We start from the raw sequence: 12908 nt of genomic DNA, 5'->3' as shown, positions 1-12908 counted from the left end.
CAACAACTAAAAGAAAGATCGATTCTTTGTTGGGATCCTTCCTTTCTTCAAACGGAACGAACAGAGATAGAATCAGAGCGATTCCTTAAAATCCTTTCTGGATATTCCTCAATGTGCCGACTATTCATGGAACGTGAGAAGCAGATGAATAATCATCTGCTTCCGGAAGAAATCGAAGAATTTTTTGGGAATCCTGCAAGAGCCACTCGTTCTTTTTTCTCTGACAGATGGTCAGAACTTCATCTGGGTTCGAATCCTACTGATAGGTCTACTAGAGATCAGAAATTGTTGAAAAAAGAACAAAAGAAACATCTTGCTTTTTCCAGGCGATCGGAAAAGAAAGAAATAGTGAATTTATTCAAGATAATTATGTACTTACAAAATACCGTCTCAATTCATCCTATTTCATCCTATCGAGGATGTGATATGGTTCCAAAGGGTGAACTGGACAGTTCCAATAAGATTTCATTCTTGAACAAAAATCCATTTTGGGGTTTATTTCATCTATTCCATGACCGGAACAGGGGGAGATACACGTTACACCACGATTTTGAATCAGAAGATATATTTCAAGAAATGGCAGATCTATTCACTCTATCAATAACCGAGCCGGATCTGGTGTATCATAAGGAATTTGATTTTTCTATGGATTCCTCCGGATTGGATCAAAAACATTTCTTGAATGAGTTATTGAACTCCAGGGATGAATCGAAAAAGCACTCTTTATTGGTTCTACCTCCTCTTTTTTATGAAGAGAATGAATCTTTTTATCGAAGGATCATAAAAAAATGGGTCCAGACCTCTTGCGGAAATAATGTGGAAGATCCAAAACCTAAAATAGTTGTATTTGCTAGCAACAACATAATGGAGGCAGTCAATCAATATAGATTGATCCGAAATCTGATTCAAATCCAATATAGCACCCATGGTTACATAAGAAATGTATTGAATCGATTCAATTGCAACTTCGAATATGGAATTCAAAGGTATCAAATAGGAAATGATACTCTGAATCATCGAACTAGAATGAAATACACGATCAACCAACATTTATCAAATTTGAAAAAGAGTCAGAAGAAGTGGTTCGATCCTCTTATTTTGATTTCTCGAACGGAGAGATCTATGAATTGGGATCCTAATGTATATAGATACAAATGGTCCAATGGGAGCAAGAATTTCCAGGAACATTTGGACTATTTCATTTCTGAGCAGAATAGCCGTTTTCAAGTAGTGTTCGATCGATTACATATTAATCAATATTCGATTGATTGGTCTGAGGTTATCGACAAAAAAGATTTGTCTAAGTCACTTTGTTTATTTTTGTCCAAGTTACTTCTTTTTTTGCCCAAGTTTCTTCTCTTTTTGTCTAACTCACTTCCTTCTTTTTTATTTGTGAGTTTTGGGGGTATCCCCATTCATAGGTCCGAGATCCACATCTATGAATTGAAAGGTCCGAATGATCCACTCTGTAATCAGTTATTAGAATCAATAGGTCTTCAAATCTTTCATTTGAAAAAAAGGAAACCCTTATTATTGGATGACCAAGATACTTCCCAAAAATCGAAATTCTTGATCAATGGAGGAACAATATCACCATTTTTGTTCAATAAGATACCAAAGTGGATGATTGACTCATTCCATACTAGAAAGAATCGCAGGAAATCTTTTGATAACACAGATTCCTATTTCTCAATGATATCCCACGATCCAGACAATTGGCTGAATCCCGTGAAACCATTTCATAGAAGTTCATTGATATACTATTTTTATAAAGCAAATCGACTTCGATTCTTGAATAATCAATATCACTTCTGCTTCTATTGTAACAAAAGATTCCCTTTTTATGTGGAAAAGGCCCGTATCAATAATTATGATTTTACGTATGGACAATTCCTCAAAATCTTGTTCATTCGCAACAAAATCTTTTCTTTTTGCGATGGTCAAAAAAAACATGCTTTTTTGAAGAGAGATACTATTTCACCAATCGAGTTACAGGTATCTAACATATTGATACCTAACGATTTTCCGCAAAGTGGCGACGAAGGGTATAACTTCTACAAATCTTTCCATTTTCCAATTCGATACGATCCATTCGTTCGTGGAGCTATTTACTCGATCGCAGACATTTCTGGAACACCTCTAACAGAGGGACAAATAGTCCATTTTGAAAAAACTTATTGTCAACCTCTTTCAGATATGAATATACCTGATTCAGAAGGGAAGAACTTGTATCAGTATCTCAATTTCAATTCAAACATGGGTTGGATTCACACTCCATGTTCTGAGAAATATTTACCATCCGAAAAAAGGAAAAAACGGAGTTCTTGTCTACAAAAATGCCTTGAGAAAGGTCAGATGTATAGAACCTTTCAACAAGATAGTGTTTTTTCAACTCTCTCAAAATGGAATCTATTCCAAACATATATACCATGGTTCCTTACCTCGACGGGGTACAAATATCTAAATTTCATATTTTTAGATACTTTTTCAGACCTATTGCCGATACTAAGTAGCAGCCAAAAATTTGTATCCATTTTTCATGATATTATGCATGGGTCAGATATATTATGGCGAATTCGTCAGATTCCATTGTGTCTTCCACAATGGAATCTGATAAGTGAGATTCCGGGTAATTGTTTCCATAATCTTCTTCTGTCCGAAGAAATGACTCATCGAAATAATGAGTTACTATTGATATCGACACATCTGAGATCGCTAAATGTTCAGGAGTTCTTCTATTCAATCCTTTTCCTTCTCCTTGTTGCTGGATATCTCGTTCGTACACATCTTCTCTTTGTTTCTCGAGTCTATAGTGAGTTACAGACAGAGTTCGAAAAGGTAAAATCTTTGATGATTCCATCATACATGATTGAGTTGCAAAAACTTCTGGATAGGTATCCTACATCTGAACTGAATTCTTTCTGGTTAAAGAATATCTTTCTAGTTGCTCTGGAACAATTAGGAGATTCTCTAGAAGAAATACGGAGTTTTGCTTTTGGTAGCAACATGCTATGGGGTGGTGGTCCCGCTTATGGGGTCAAATCCATACGTTCTAAGAATAAATATTGGAATCTCATCGATCTCATAAGTATTATACCAAATCCCATCAATCGAATCGCTTTTTCGAGAAATACGAGACATCTAAGTCATCCAAGTAAAGCAATCTATTCCTTGATAAGAAAAATAAAAAACGTGAATGGTGATTGGATTGATGATCAAATAGAATCCTGGGTCTCGAACACTGATTCGATTGATGATAAAGAAAAAGAATTCTTGGTTCAGTTTTCTACCTTAACAACAGAAAAAAGGATTGATCAAATTCTATTGAGTCTTACTCATAGTGATCTTTTATCAAAGAATAACTCTGGTTATCAAATAAGTGAACAACCGGGAGCAATTTACTTACGATACTTAGTTGACATTCAAAAAAAGTATCTAATGATTTATGAATTCAATACATCCTGTTTAGTAGAAAGACGTATATTCCTTGCTAATTATCAGACAATTACTTATTCACACACCTTGTGGGGGGCTAATAGTTTGCATTTCCCATCTCATGGAAAACCCTTTTCGCTCCGCTTAGCCCTACCTCCCCCTAGTAGGGGTATTTTAGTGATAGGTTCTATAGGAACTGGACGATCCTATTTGGTCAAATACCTAGCGACAAACTCCTATGTTCCTTTCATTACAGTATTTCTGAACAAGTTCCTGGATAACAAGCCTAAGGGTTTTCTTATTGATAATAGTGACTATATTGATGATAGTGACGATATTGATGATAGTGACGATATTGATGATAGTGACGATAGTGACGATATCGACCGTGACCTTGATATGGAGCTGGAGCTTCTAACTATGATGAATACGCTAACTATGGATATGATGCCAGAAATAGACCGATTTTATATCACCTTTCACTTCGAATTAGCAAAAGCAATGTCTCCTTGCATAATATGGATTCCTAACATTCATGATCTGGATGTGACTGAGTCGAATTACTTATCCCTCGGTCTTTTAGTGAACTATCTCTCCAGGGATTGTGAAAGATGTTCCACTAGAAATATTCTTGTTATTGCTTCGACTCATATTCCCCAAAAAGTAGATCCAGCTCTAATAGCTCCGAATAAATTCAATACATGCATTAAGATACGAAGGCTTCTTATTCCACAACAACGAAAACACTTTTTCACTCTTTCATATACTAGGGGATTTCACTTGGAAAAGAAAATGTCCCATACTAATGGATTCGGGTCCACGACGATGGGTTCAAATGTACGAGATCTTGTAGCACTTAACAATGAGGCCCTATCGATTAGTATTATACAAAAAAAATCCATCATAGACACTAATATAATTAGTTCTGTTCTTCATAGACAAACTTGGGATTTCCGATCTCAGGTAAGATCGGTTCAGGATCATGGGATCCTTTTCTATCAGATAGGAAGGGCTGTTTCACAAAATGTACTTCTAAGTAATTTCTCCATAGATCCTATATCTATCTATATGAAGAAGAAATCATGTGACGGGGGGGATTCTTATTTGTACAAATGGTACTTCGAACTTGGAACGAGTATGAAGAAATTAACGATACTTCTTTACCTTTTGAGTTGTTCTGCCGGATCGGTCGCTCAAGACCTTTGGTCTCTACCCGGACCTGATGAAAAAAATGGGATCACATCTTATGGACTCGTTGAGAAGAATTATGATCTAGTTCATGGCCTATTAGAAGTAGAAGGCGCTCTGGTGGGATCCTCACGTACAGAAAAAGATTGCAGTCAATTTGATAAGGATCGAGTGACATTGCTTCTTCGGTCCGAACCAAGGAATCCCTTAAATAGGATTCAAAATGGATCTTATTCTATCGTTGATAAGAGATTTCTCTATGAAAAATATGAATCGGAGTTTGAAGAAGGGGGAGGAGTCCTCGACCCGCAACAGATAGAGGAGGATTTTTTCAATCACATCGTTTGGGCTCCTAGAATATGGCGCCCTTGGGGCTTTCTATTTGATTGTATTGAAAGGCCCAATAATTTGGGATTTCCCTATTGGGCCAGGTCATTTCGGGACAAGCGGATCATTTATGATGAAGAGGATGAGCTTCAAGAGAATGATTCAGAGTTCTTGCAGGGTGGAACCATGCAGTACCAGACACGAGATAGATCTTCCAAAGAACAGGGCTTTTTTCGAATAAGCCAATTCATTTGGGACCCCGTGGATCCACTCTTTTTCCTATTCAAAGATCAGCCTTTTGTCTCTGTGTTTTCACATCGACAATTCTTTACAGATGAAGAGATGTCAAGGGAACTTCTTACTTCCCAAACAAATCTTCCTACATCTATATATAAACACTGGTTTATCAAGAATACGCAAGAAAAGCATTTTGAATTGTTGATTCATTGCCAGAGATGGCTTAGAATCAATAGTTCATCATCTAAAGGATTTTTCCCTTCTAATACTCTATCTGAGAGTTATCAATATTTATCAAATCTGTTCCTATCTAACGAAGCGCTATTGGATCAAATGACAAAGACATTGTTGAGAAAAAGATGGCTTTTCCCAGATGAGATAGTTGTTGCTAGCTGCTCCAATAACGAATCATTGGTTTAACTGAATAACTAAAAAAAAAATAGATAGACCTTTCTTTCTCTTCGTCTCAGGTCGATGGATCTTCTCACTTGAAAGATCCCCTATATCGATAATACACATTCCAGTTGACCGAGCCTAATTCGAATTGTTTTGTTCCGAAGCAAAGAGATCCACGGGGCGGTTTGTCCTATTCAGATATTCACAACCAAGAAGTATTGAATTTTATTTTTGTTTTCGGATAGGCCCTGAAAGGAGAAGAAAGGTTGGAATGCCAATAGGCGTCTATATTGGTCGGTCTAGATATATACGAAATTCTTGATTAATAATAAGATAAAAAATTCTTGAATTTGCTTCGAGGGGTTCATAGATTTATGGAATCGCTTACTATACTAGTAAGAAATTGCACAAAAATGAAAATAGAAAACAAACAAAAATTTTATGTAATTAGTATCGGTATTCAAAATCAAAAATGAAAGTAGACAAATCAAAAGGGAAAGGAGATGTTTGAATAAAAATAATTCCCTTTTTTCAACTTCTTTTTTTAGAGGACAATATGAATGTTTTATTATGCTCTATCAACACATTAAAAAGATTATACGATATATCTGCTGTGGAAGTAGGTCAACATTTCTATTGGCAAATAGGGGGTTTCCTAGTACATGCCCAAGTACTTATTACTTCTTGGGTTGTAATTGCTATCTTATTGGTTTCAGCCATTCTAGTTATTCGAAATCTGCAAACCATTCCCACTTTCGGTCAGAATTTATTTGAATATGTTCTTGAATTCATTCGAGACGTGAGCAAAACTCAGATTGGAGAAGAATATGGTCCGTGGGTTCCTTTTATTGGAACTTTGTTTCTATTTATTTTTGTTTCTAATTGGTCAGGGGCTCTTTTACCTTGGAAAATCATCCAATTACCTCATGGGGAGTTAGCTGCACCCACAAATGATATAAATACTACCGTTGCATTAGCTTTACTTACATCAGTTGCATATTTCTATGCGGGTCTTTCAAAAAAAGGATTAGCTTATTTTAGTAAATACATCCAACCAACTCCAATCCTTTTACCGATTAACATATTAGAAGATTTCACAAAACCCTTATCCCTTAGTTTTCGACTTTTCGGAAATATATTAGCTGATGAATTAGTAGTTGTTGTTCTTGTTTCTTTAGTACCTTTAGTAGTTCCTATACCTGTCATGTTCCTTGGATTATTCACAAGCGGTATTCAAGCTCTCATTTTTGCTACTTTAGCTGCGGCTTATATAGGTGAATCCATTGAAGGCCATCATTGACTAGTTTTCTCAAAAATAGTCTTTTTTGTTTAGCTTGCCACACATATATTGTGGCTCAATAGAATCTACAAAATAAACATCTATCTATAGATATATAGATAGATATAGATAGATCTATTCGATTAGTATATATTAGTTTGGATATTCAAAAAAAATGAATAGCTAGAATTAGAATTCTGTATGATATTTACGTTTACAATGTGTGATAAAAAGATACTATATAGAATGTTAGTAGATTCTCGTTTGATTCACATTTAATTCAACAATTGATCAAAAGATAATTAAAAACATTTAGATCACCCAATTTCCTATATTTCTTTGAAACATTAATGAAATCGAATGAATTTATTTAGATTGATTGTATCCATATGGGATAAGAGAATAAGAAAAGAGGGAAGGGGAGCTTAAAAAAAAACATGATAAAAAAAATAGAAGTGAGGGGATCAGTCAAGGTTTTTTAGGTTTCAAAGAATGAATTTCAATTTCGATTGAATCTAAAACACAAAGAAAATTAGTTTACAGCATAGAAGAAACCTATGTATATGTGATATGATATTATAGATGAACTAGTTTTATATGAACTAACCATATATCTGAAATAACTAATCTTTTCTATATAAAAAAGGCCTCGCTATTACTGTCAATTTCTATAGGGATAGAAAAGCAAAGTCCTTGCGTTTCAGCTCTAATTGTGAATTGAAAATTAAAAAACTAAAGAAATTGTATAAAAAAACGAAGAATTCAAAGAATGATTCCAAAATTAAGGTAAGAGAAGAACAAAGATTATACAGATTCACCCCCAAAACTATGTAGTTCGAGATGAAAAAAGAAATCTCGAAGTAATTCATTTAATAACTATTATTTTCAATTTTTAATTCTTATTTTTATTAATTACTTTAACTGAAAAAGTCTTGGTAATTGAAAAATGAAGTCAGAATTTATTAGTCGATTATATCATTAACTATTTCTTTCTTTTATATGTAGGTTACGAGGAAATTCTCATGAATCCAATTATTTCTGCCGCTTCTGTTATTGCTGCTGGATTGGCCGTAGGGCTTGCTTCTATTGGACCTGGGGTTGGTCAAGGCACTGCCGCAGGGCAAGCTGTAGAGGGGATTGCACGACAACCAGAGGCAGAGGGAAAAATACGGGGTACTTTATTACTTAGTCTGGCTTTTATGGAAGCTTTAACAATTTACGGGCTGGTTGTAGCATTAGCACTTTTATTTGCTAATCCTTTTGTTTAATCCTAAAAAGATAAAAATACATATGTGGACTTCCTTTTTCGAATTATATTAATAATTCACTCCTACAATTCTTTATCTGTTCGGATAAGAACACAGGAGAAGGACTAATTGAAAGGTATTCACATACTTATTCACCCTCTTTCTTCTTTTTGTTTAGTCCAATGAACCCCTCTTTTATTTCTTTTAAGATAATTTTTTGAAAGTGTTCAAACTAGATAGATTTTGCAATTGATAAAAGAACTGGTATCTAATTCTAAGAAGTATCATTCTTTTAGGGAATCTTCCAATTGATTGACCAATCCAAATTATATCAAATTCTATAATTATATATTCCAATTAGATTATTATATTATCTATCTAATAGGAATATTAGAAAGATAATTAGTCTATTCATAAGAGGAGATGAGATCATATGAAAAATATAACCGATTCTTTCCTTTGTTTGGGCTCCTGGCCATCCGCCGGAAGATTCGTGTTTAATACCGATATTTTAGCAACAAATCCAATAAATCTTAGTGTAGTGTTAGGTCTACTGGTTTTTTTTGGAAAGGGAGTGTGTGCGAGTTGTTTATTTCAAAGAATAAATTGGATTTAACCAAACTGCACTTTTTAGTTTAGTTAGAATTAAGAAAATGTGCAGAATCCCGCGAATTACTTCTGAATTCATTTTCTTTTTTGAATAAATTAAGAAAAATCTTAAAGAACCATAGCATTTCGCGCTTTATTGGTAATCCACTTTGATTCTCTATTTACCAAAAATTTTGGACTATTACCATGGTTAAAAAGAGTTTGAAGTCTATACGCAGTGTAGTACTCTTTCTACCGCTATATTAATACAGAAAGGAAACGGTTTCAAAAAAATTATTCGATTTTTTTTCGATATAAAACACTCATGTCGATAAAAAAAATGGCTTGAATCCTATTTATGGCGAGAAATAAAAAACGGGTGAATTTAAACCTCCCCTTTGTACGATGCGTAATCGATGGATGACCTATGTATAAATTCAAAAGAAGTCTTTGGATTTGAATAAAAAAACAACTTTGTTGACATATATTTGTTTGGTCAAAAGAGTCCTCCGAATATTCTAGTCTTATATTGGTAATTGTTTTCACTTTGAATAGAGAAGAGAGGATAGGCTCATTACATAAAAAATTGGTAAATTTCCGATAAGTAATTGAGTGTGAGAGCCAAATGAATCGAAAGATTCATGTTTGGTTCGGGAAGAGATCATAGACATTTTGAAATGGATGGAAAGAGAGTCTACTTTCATTACGTGATTTATTAGATAATCGAAAACAGAAAATCTGGAGAACTATTCGAAACTCAGAAGAATTACAGGAAAACGCCATTGAACAGCTCGAAAAAGCCCAGGTCCGCTTAAGGAAAGTTGAAACAGAAGCAGATCTGTTTCGGGTGAATGGCTATTCTGAGATCAAACGAGAAAAATTGAATTTAATTAATTCAATTTATACGACTTTGGAACAATTAGAAAATTACAAAAACGAAGCTATTGATTTTGAACAACAAAGAGTTATTAATCAAGTTCGACAGCGGGTTTTACAACAAGCCTTACAGGGAGCTCTAGGAACTCTAAATAGTTGCTTGAACAACGAGTTACATTTACGTACTGTTAGTGCTAATATTGGCATGTTTGGGATGATGAAATAAAAAAATAACTGATTAGGCTTTCTATTATACAATAGAGTATAGGCATCATTTTTTTCTTATAAAAAATAAATTTAAGATATTTTCATGGTAACCATTCGTGCAGATGAAATTAGTAAAATTATCCGTGAACGCATTGAGCAATATAATACAGAAGTAAAAATTGTAAATACAGGTACCGTACTTCAAGTAGGCGATGGTATTGCTCGTATTTATGGTCTTGATGAAGTAATGGCGGGTGAATTGGTGGAATTTGAAGAAGGTACTATAGGCATTGCTTTGAATTTGGAATCAAAAAATGTTGGTGTTGTATTAATGGGTGATGGTTTGCTGATACAAGAGGGAAGTTCAGTAAAAGCAACAGGAAGAATTGCTCAGATACCTGTAAGTGAAGCTTATTTGAGTCGTGTTATAAATGCCCTGGCTAAACCAATTGACGGTCGAGGAGAAATTTCAGCTTCGGAATCTCGATTAATAGAATCTCCCGCTCCCGGTATTATTTCAAGACGTTCGGTATATGAGCCTCTCCAAATAGGACTTATTGCTATTGATTCGATGATCCCCATAGGACGGGGCCAGCGAGAATTAATTATTGGAGACAGACAAACAGGTAAAACAGCAGTAGCCACAGATACAATTCTCAATCAACAGGGACAAAATGTAATATGTGTTTATGTAGCTGTTGGTCAAAAAGCATCTTCTGTGGCTCAAGTGGTGACTACCTTACAAGAAAGAGGAGCAATGGAATACACTATTGTAGTAGCTGAAACAGCGGATTCTCCAGCTACATTACAATACCTCGCGCCTTATACAGGAGCAGCTCTGGCTGAATATTTTATGTACCGTGAACGTCACACTTTAATCATTTATGACGATCTCTCCAAACAAGCACAGGCTTATCGGCAAATGTCTCTTCTATTACGAAGACCACCAGGTCGCGAAGCTTATCCAGGGGATGTTTTTTATTTACATTCGCGTCTTTTGGAAAGAGCCGCTAAATTAAGTTCTCAGTTAGGCGAAGGAAGTATGACTGCTTTACCAATAGTTGAAACTCAATCGGGAGATGTTTCAGCTTATATTCCTACGAATGTAATTTCCATTACAGATGGCCAAATATTCTTATCGGCCGATCTATTCAATGCTGGAATAAGACCCGCTATTAATGTTGGTATTTCAGTTTCCAGAGTTGGATCGGCGGCTCAAATCAAAGCCATGAAACAAGTAGCTGGTAAATTAAAATTGGAATTAGCACAATTCGCAGAATTAGAAGCTTTTGCACAATTCGCTTCTGATCTAGATAAAGCTACTCAAAATCAATTAGCAAGAGGTCAACGATTGCGCGAGTTGCTTAAACAATCCCAATCAGCTCCTCTTACTGTGGAAGAACAGATAGTAACTATTTATACCGGAACGAATGGTTATCTTGATTCATTAGAAATTGGACAGGTAAGGAAATTTCTTGTTGAGTTACGTGCTTACTTAAAGACGAATAAACCTCAATTCAAAGAAATCATATCTTCTACCAAGACATTCACTGGGGAAGCAGAAGCCCTTTTAAAGGACGCTATTAAAGAACAGATGGAACTCTTTTTATTCCAGGAACAAGTAGAAAAAAATTGATGAATCATTAAATAATTTTGTAATTCAATTTTCCAATTTTTATAATTAGTATCTTTTAATATGTTTTTATTTCATTTGAATATTATATATAATGAATTCGAATCAAAATGTAATAAATCAAAAAAAATAGAAGGACAAGGTTGAAATTAGATATGCAAACAACTTGCGTCCAATAGGATTTGAACCTATACCTAAGGTTTAGAAGACCTCTGTCCTATCCATTAGACAATGGACGCTTCTATTTTATATTTGATTCTTTAACCTTTTTAACTAAACCTTATTAAAAAGATTAAAGAATCAAACAAATATAAAGAATTCTAGAAATTATAAAAATAAAATAAATCAAATATTTAGAATAAAAGAAAAAAAATAAAAAAGAAAAATCAATTGAATATAATTGAATATATATAACTAAAACTAAATTAAGAAATGAAAATGAAGAATTGACAAATTCTTTAAGAATTCCAGATTCATTCTCGAAGAAAAAAGATAGATTTAAATAGAATAAAATAGAAGCGGGTAGCGGGAATCGAACCCGCATCGTTAGCTTGGAAGGCTAAGGGTTATAGTCGACGTTGATTCATCATTTTGATTTAACGTCTCTAATTCAAAACTGAACGTGAAACTTTTGTTTCATTCGGCTCCTTTACGGAATGAAGAGATGGACAATAAAAAAAATTGACCCATAACATCTATGTCAGCCTTTTTGTATGAATAGGTTTCAAATATCTTGCTTTTTAGATGATCCCTCTAGAAGAGCAATATTCTAACAATCTATGTTTTTTTTCTAGTTACTTCATTCTCTATTTCTATTTCAGAAAATCTTTAGGAAAAGAAGAAAATTTCCGTCGAGCTAAAAAAATGTCGATGTCTCTAGTAAACTAAAAGAATCGTTTAATAGCTATTTTGCTTCAATTTTTACTATGCAAAAAAATGGAAGATTTAGTTACGATTAGAAAGAAACTTTGTATATTTCTCTCCATAGATCCTTTAGTAATACTCAAAAAATTCGGATTATAGATCCAATTCCAAAAACTTATGTTTCATAATTTTAAAACTCAATTTGTCAAATTCGATTTGATTCTTCTTGTATACAAATTACAATAATGTATATTATACCGCAAATAATTCATCGAGGGGTATAAAGGAGTCCCTTTAAGTAAAAAATAAAGTTTTTGATCGGCATATGAATCAAATGGGGGATCCCTTAACTTTTGGGGGGTCCTTGAAACGAATCGCACTTTTACCACTAAACTATACCCGCTACAATATCATTATTGTATCTTTTGTTGAACAAAGCAATCAGACAAAATAAAGAAATGGGGGGCATAATATTCTAATAAGTCGAGTATTGACATGTTTCATTAGAGAATCTTCTAATGAAATTTGAAAAACGGGATAATTTTCATTTTTTTATTTTGCTGAAGGTTATATATATATACAATTTACGTTACCAGAAAAAAGAGAGGGAGTAAGAAAAGAGAACATTTTT

General features: G+C 34.0%; 1 non-coding gene across 1 annotated transcript; it reads right to left on the bottom strand.

Moving 5' to 3' along the window:
• Positions 1-11580: 11580 nt before the first annotated feature.
• TRNAR-UCU (transfer RNA arginine (anticodon UCU)) lies at positions 11581-11652 on the bottom strand. The gene has a single exon. It is a non-coding gene; the product is annotated as a tRNA-Arg (tRNA).
• Between the last annotated feature and the right edge of the window lie 1256 nt (positions 11653-12908).

The sequence above is a fragment of the Vigna unguiculata genome, chromosome 3 (genome assembly GCF_037176805.1).
Source record: "Vigna unguiculata cultivar grain cowpea cultivar isolate G323 ecotype 2 chromosome 3, ASM3717680v1, whole genome shotgun sequence".
Lineage (NCBI taxonomy): Eukaryota > Viridiplantae > Streptophyta > Magnoliopsida > Fabales > Fabaceae > Vigna > Vigna unguiculata.
This window is presented reverse-complemented; position numbering and strand designations above follow the sequence as displayed.